Raw genomic sequence first — 7667 nt, forward strand, 5'->3', positions numbered from 1 at the left:
GGCGGGATGCTGCTTTGCTGGGGAAAGAGCGGAAAGGTCTGGGAATACCCCAGAGTCCAGACGGGATGGGCATCTTGAGACTCTGAAAAGCTAGCAGAAACGATGCCCTCTCTCTCCAGAAGAGGCTCAGCCTGGGGGCGTCTGGGGGGCTCAGCCGGTTAAGGGTCCGACTCTTGGTTTCAGCTCCGGTCATGATCTCACAGTTCGTGAGATCGAGCCCCACGTTGGGCTCTGCTCTGACAGCACAGAGCCTCCTTGGGATTCTCTCTTTCTCCCTCTCTCTCTGCCCCTCTCCTCCGCTGGTGTTCTCTCTCTCTCTCTTTCAATAAATAAAACATGTTTAAAAAAGAAGGAGAGGCTGAGCCTGGCTAAGACCCAACAGCAGGACACGTCTTTACAACAAAGAATCATCGTCGCAAAATCCTGAGATTTCAGAGCCCCTGCAAGAAGTCAGAGTCCTAATGAGACAGCTGGTCAGCCTCTATAAAACAAGACCAGTGGGTAGCCCAGTGGTTCTCAGTCCTGGGCACTTGTTAAATCACTTAGAAGCTGGCAAAATGCAGGTGCTCAGACCCCACCTCCCACCAATTCGATCGGAATACGGGGAGCCTAACAGGCAGGGCTGTGGAGCTCTGGGTTAGATCAAGGTCTTGCTCGTTGCCATTAGGCCGTGCCAGATGAAGATACCCCCCATTTCTGGGGGGCACGCCCCTCCACCAAGTGTCTGAATCTAGAGATATTTCTCTGAGATTATCCAAATTCCTCCACATAACCCTCAAATGTGCTGTCTCCACTGGGAAGGGGGCTAGAGATTCTGCAGTCTTTGTCGTGCTCACTTCACATCCATACTTTGTGCCCCATAGCTAATGGGATAGAATGGAGGGAAGGAAAGCATTAGAGACATAATACCAAACAATTACGTGGGACTGCTGGACACAAAAGGCCAGCATAGAATTTAAAAAAAAAAAAAAAAAAAAAAGACCGTACTGGGCACATGATTGTAAAGTTTCAGGACACCAAGATTGAGGAGATCCTAAAAGCATCCAGAAAGAGACAGACAGAGGAGGCCACGTACAAAAGATCAGGAATCATAATAGCATTGACATTCTCAAGGCAACTCCAGAAGCTAGAAGACCACAGAGCAAAGCCTCAATGTTCCGAAAGAAAATACTTCAGTACCTAAACCATCAAGTGTGAGGGTGGGGTATGACATTTTCAGATTAAAAAAAAAGAAGAAGGAGGAAAGAAAGAAAGAAAGAAAGAAAGAAAGAAAGAAAGAAAGAAAGAAAGAAAGAAAGAAAGAAAGAAAGAAAGAAAGAAAGAAAGAAGAAAGAAAGAAAGAAAGAAAGAAAGAAAGAAAGAAAGAAAGAAAGAAAGAAAGAAAGAAAAGCTTCCCAGACAACCTTTCTCTAAAACTAGGGATGAAACCAAGAAGTAAAAAGACAAGTAGACATGAAGTTAGGAAACGGGAATCCCAAAGTGACGGTGCAGGGGAAGAGGTGGCGGCTTGGGAGCCAGGAGCAGTCAGTGCAGATTGGAACAGAGAACAAGGACCCCTGGAGGAGCTGGCCAAGCAAGGGGACGCAGCTCACAGATTCCCTGGGGGTTTGGCTGTCTTACAAGGAGTATTAGAGCTCTTGTCAGAGGTTGGTGGTGTATTAGTGATAAGCACAAAGAAAACCAAGCAAGTTGAACAAGGAGGCAACTATTAATCCCCAGGAAAACCCAGAAGTCCTACAAGGAAGGAAACGCAGTCGTAGGACATAGGTGGCTCCATTGGCCATAACGTTTATGTACGTAGTGAACTACATAAGCAATATTGATTAACCGAAACCTGTGATATACCATACTAGAAGGACAGGGGAGGGAATGTCAACTGCATACATGGGCTCAACCCTCCTGGTCCCTAAAAGGAAGGCAGCAATAACACTGACCCTGGAGAGCCACCGAAGAGCGGTGTGTGGTGTTTGCAAATTTGGAGATGAGTCACAGAAGAATCTAGTTGCATCCGGAAAGCACAAATCAGGAGTGGAGACACGAGGCAGGGGACTAGGTTATTTTGGTTTTTGTTTTTTTTCTTTAGAAGCTTATAATTTGACTTGATTTTTGAAACTCTGGGCATGTGTTCTTAAAGTAATAAAATATTTTAAAAGCCTGACATTGGATTTCTCATTGGAAATGCTGAAAGCTAGAAGGCCACGGAGAAATCAGTTGCCTTAAAACTCCGAGGGAAAAGGATTTCCTGCCTGGATTCAATGCCCACAGAGAGAATCAGCCAAGTATGAGACTGGAATATAAACTTTTTCAGAAATGCAAGGTTGCAAAAAAAAAAAAAAAAAAAAAAAGCTGCTGTGCACCTTCCAGGAAGTTTTTGGAGCACATGCCTGAGAATAGACCCTGGGACAGGACAGCTACCCCAGGAGGGAGGGTCCTTCCCAAGGCTGGCTGGGCTCCAGCCCCCAGCTATCAGAGGCCCCAGAGCAGAGAAAGGAGTGCTCCCCCTGGAAGAGCTGGGGGCAAAGACTAGATAAGACATCCACGAGCATTTGCCTCCAGGGTCCCTAGGAACAGAGTGAAGCAGCTGGAAAAATTAAGAAGATACATTTAAATACCTTGCAAGTTTCTTTTTTCTCCCTTCCTTCCTTCCTTCCTTCCTTCCTTCCTTCCTTCCTTCCTTTCTTTCTTTCTTTCTTTCTTTCTTTCTTTCTTTCTATGCACTAACTCCAGGGCACAAACAAAACTGTAAGAAAAGGGGCTCTCACTGACCACTTGGTGACTTTCACGGACTAACATTTGCACAATCCTAATAAAACCCTTGCCTGGCGGTTAAGGAAGAGGTGGATAGAGCCCTCCCCGGGATGCAAGGGAGGGGAGGGGGCGTGGGATCGCTGTAGAGAGCTAAGCCTCATTTGTCCTGACCGGAAGGCAACAGAAATGTCTAGAATTGAAAAATTGAGAGGCAGCCACAGAAGCATCTTACTGAGAAACACGGAGGCCAAACCCAGGAGGAACAAGTACACGTAAAAACTGGTTGTTCCGGGGAGAAAGAAAGGAGAGGAAGGGCTAGGGAGCTGTTTCATTTCCTTCTGAACGTTTGAATTTTTAAAAGTTTATTTATTTACTCTTTTTTTTAATTTTTTTAACATTTATTTATTTTTGAGAGACACAGCACGAGCCGGGGAGGGGCAGAGAGAGAAAGGGAGACACAGAATCTGAAGCAGGCTCCAGGCTCTGAGCGGTCAGCACAGAGCCCGACGCGGGGCTCGAACCCACCACCCGTGAGATCATGACCTGATCTGAAGTTGGACACTTAACCGACTGAGTCACCCAGGCGCCCCTATTTATTTACTTTTGAGAGAGAAACGGAGAGAGTGAGCGGGGGAGGGGCAGAGAGAGACAGAATCCCAGACAGGCTCTGAGCTCTCAGCGCAGAGAGGGACTCGGGGCTGGAATTCACGAACCACGAGATCGTGACCTGAGCCATAACAAAATGTTGGACGCTTAACCGACTGAGCCACCTGAGTGCCCCTCAGTGCCACTCAGAGCCACCTGAGTGCCGTTCCTTCTGAACGTTTTAATGTTACATGATTTATTTTTTTACCTAAGTGCATGCATTGTTTTGTTTACAATATATGTATACCTACCTCTGGGCAGTGGCGTGTGAACCACACTGGGAGGTGGGGAGCAGCAGGAGTGCTCCCTGATGGAAACCCCCCACCTCACCCTCCTCCTCTGGGCCTCACCCACCTCTCCTGCTGGAGGCCCTGCCCCGCCCCCACGTTCCCAGTCTGTCCAGTTCACAAAGCCCTGTCTGGGTGGTTTTCTCCTCCTGCCCTCCCAGCAAGCCTACTAGGCAGGCAGGAATCCTCATGCCCCTTCAGCCAACAGAAGCTGAGGTTCAAGTGTGTATTTAGGGGGGTCCGTAGTGCGTCCCTCCCATGGCAGGTGCACCCTCCTAGGAAGGCAGGTGGAGACCTTGCCTGAGAGCTGGGGAGGGGCGGCACATGGGAATTTCAGAACCGGGAGTCACCCCTCCTGGTCCAGGGGGAGGGCGGTGGAGACACCTGCAGAAACATTGCCACAGCTCTGGGGCATTACATGTCCTCAAACCAGCCTGTGCGGCCCTGGGTGGAGTGCTCAGATTTAAATTCCTTGGCAGTCACAGGACAGGGAGAAAGGGAGCCATGGCCCCAGGAGAGGCAAGGGGGAGGGGGAGGGGGAGAGGGAGACACAGGCTGTGTAAGTGGTGACAGCTGCTCAGGGATCCCAGCCCCACTCAGGGCCAGGGCCATCGTGATCTCACTAACTCTGTCACCACCCCAGCGGCAGACCCTGGAGCTGAGCTCCTTTCATGCATGCAAGAACCAGGACTTAACAAGTTTTAAACAAAGGCATCGCTGAAGTTGCAACTTTACCCATGAGCACCTGCCTGGCATGAGCACCTGCCTGGTGATAAGAATCATATGGGACGGGACGTTTGTCAGCTAGATTCCTTTTCTGGAGATTCTGACCCACCGCCTGTGGGTGAATCCCGGCATTGGTCTGTTTAAGGAGGGCCGTGGGGGGGGCGGCGGGGGGAGGGGGCTTCAGGAATTCAGGACGTCCAAGCCCCCCCAGCCCCATTCGCCCTATGTCATAACTGAGTCATATTTAAGCAGCTGGGGTGCTTGGCCGCTCCCCCCTGCTGGACACGAGGGTTATTTCCGGGGTTGTACCATTATAAATAACTCCTGTGTAGGACATGTTCGTGCACAGCTTCGTTTTCCTGTTGGATTGTTTCCTTGGGATAAGTTCCCAGAAGTGGGATTCTTGAGTGGATGCATGGCCGTTTTCCCGTTCCTAATCCGCAAACCTAACCTAGTCTGGCCCCGGGATTAGGATCCGGCCTTTCTCTGGCTTCCAGGAGAGGCGGTCAGCGAGAGTCCCACCTGGCACTTGCAGAGGAAAATGACAGATCCGACCCTTTCCTGTAAGAGCTAATCACCGCTACGCGCATTCACGCCTGTCAGAGCAATGAGGGCCCAGGTGACTCAAGGCCATCTTTCTGGGGTCCGCCCAGGCTGCTCGGCCATCCGGTGGTGGATTTTCCCTGTAGAGGTCACAGGAAGCGAGGAAAGGGTTCCTCCGAGCGAGCGAGCGAGCTCCAGGGGGGGAAGCAAGTCTGTCAGCAGCTTTGGGAAAGGCCAGAGAGGAGGCCTGGAAACCTCCAGAGGTGGGCTTCTGGCCCCTGGCCCCTCTGACCTGCCTGACAGGAATGGCTAGCTGTTCCCAGAGGAGGAGGCTCCCCCTCCCCGGGGCTGAGGGTTGAGGAAGCCCCTGCACTGACTGGGGCCTCTGGCCAGCCTGGCCTGTGGCCTGCCCTCCTACCACTTGCCCTTCCAGGTTAGCACAGCCTCTCTTTGGGGGCAGGGTGCTCAGGCTCCACCCCCCCACCCCCACCCCCCTCCCCCCGCCAGGCCCGGGGGAGGGCAGGAGTCAGCCCCTGACTGCTGTCCCTGAAACACACCTTTAGGTGGTCACCACTGGGGGCCCTGGCCTCTGGCTCCCGGCATTTGCTAGCTCTGGGCAGTAGCCTGAGCACAGGGGGTCGCTCGTCCCCGCAGAAGACCAGTGAGCCAGGCCTCCGGACAGAGGCTGAGGTGGGGGCCGCTCCTCCAGGGCCTATCTATGGAACACTGGCCCTTCTGCCGGGAGCATCCTCTAGCAAGAGCAGGGGAGCCAGCCTCTTGGTGTCCGGAGGTCCCACAGGGCCTGGGACCTGTGGGCTTCCCCACAAGATTGTGAATTCTTTGAAGGCAGGACCAGTGTCTGCTGTGTTTCAGACTCAAGGTGGTGAGCTCCCTGCTCCTGGCGCTAAAACAGCTAAGGCAGCATGGACGTGTCTCAGAGGTACAGAGGGGGTGCTTGCTGGCAGGGCAGAGGGTTCTGTGGGCTGGTGCACACCCTATGCCCCCATCTGACCAATACTTATGCCCACTTTACAGCTTAGCAAACTGAGGCACAGGGGCTAAAAAGGCCTGGAGATCTAAAGATAGCTGACTCTCCATGAATCATCAACTATTTATTGTGCGCCTGCTGTGTGCCAGGCCTCCTTGCTTCCTGAGTCCCTCCTTGACCAGTCTGCCCAGCCATTGTTCATAGTTAATTATAGGCAGAAGTGGCTGCCTTCTGTCCCCTCCCGCAGGACGGGAATTATCCCCGCTGCCCCACCCCAAAGCTGCTGTTCACCTGGCCGTGGCCCCGTCTGGTCTGAGCACAGCTAGAAGGACTTGCTGGATGGGACTGGGGGTTTTCATGTGGCCTAGGCCAACCCCAGCTGTTTCGAGTAGCAGGGGAGCCTCACGGGCATTTCTGGGGTGGGCACTGGCCCCCTCCTCTGAAGGACACTCCCGAGGCCAGGACGCCAATGGTGCAGAGCATCCCCCAGGTGCCCCTGCCCACAGAATGTTTATAGAGGACCTTCTGTGCACAGGGCCAGGAAGCATCTCAGCCTCCAGAGATGCACTTTTTAGAGATAACTGGGGATAAAAAGAAGCCTTGCCGGTAACTTGTCAGTCCGTGCAATTGACCTTTTGCACCCAAAGGCAGGATATTCTGGCTTACCCTATTCAACTGCGTTCTGTCAGTTTCAGTCCCCTGTTCCGTCCGCTGACGTTCCTGGAAAGGCCATGATTCCATGAAGTGTCGCCATCGGCACATGCGCTAAGCAAGCCTCCCGGGGCTCCATCTAGATGCTTGATTGAAACATGCAGGGCGGAAGGCAGAGACCCGTGGCCCACCCTTAGAGGCTCTTACTTCTGGTTGCACTGACTCACAAAGTATCATCTCCTGGGGCGCCTGGGTGGCGCAGTCAGTCGGTTAAGCATCCAACTTCACCCAGGTCATGATCTCATGGCTCAAGAGCCCGACTTCAGGCTCTCTGCCGTCAGCACAGAACCCGCTTCGGATCCTCTGTCCCCGCCTCTCTCTGCCCCTGCCCTGCTTGCACTGTCTCTCGCAAAAACGAATAAACATTAAAAGAAGAAGAAGAAGAAGAATTAAAAAAAAGAACATCCTTTAAAAACAACGACAGCCAAGTATCACCTCTGGTTGCTCCGTCCAGGGAGCTGTGACCCCCTCCTAAGTGCCCCGCTCTCGGGCCCACATCTTCCAGCCTGCCGAAAGGACAGCATAAAGAGCCTGTTCCCCAGACCCACTATTATCTATCACACCTCCATGCCTCCACCCACAGAGTCCGCCTTGTCCCGGACATCCTGTCGTCCTCCTCACCTGGCTGACTCCCACACCAAGACAGAGGCTTGCAAACTTCTTCTCCGTGTCCCCCCGGAACCTCCTAGGCTCCCACGGGCCCCCGGCTCCTCCGATCATGGTGCTGCTGTGCTGTTCTGGCCCCCAGCCCCTCCCTACGCCCTGAGATCCCAGGATCTCCAGAGTCCAGCTGGGGTGGGGCCCCTGCAGAGACAGCCCTGTGCTCTTAAAAGAGCCCGGGCTTGGGACCAGCCAGGCTCGGGCCACTGGTGGAAACTCTCGGAGCCTCAGTTTCCCCATTTGTCAAAGGAGGATCCTCACCACATCAAGGGTTGTGGTAAAGACCACAGACCGCAGGTGTGAAGTGCTGAGCACACAAGCTGGGTGTTCACGGGCTGAATGAATAGCTGGGAGTGGCC

The sequence above is a fragment of the Acinonyx jubatus genome, chromosome B3 (genome assembly GCF_027475565.1).
Source record: "Acinonyx jubatus isolate Ajub_Pintada_27869175 chromosome B3, VMU_Ajub_asm_v1.0, whole genome shotgun sequence".
NCBI lineage: Eukaryota > Metazoa > Chordata > Mammalia > Carnivora > Felidae > Acinonyx > Acinonyx jubatus.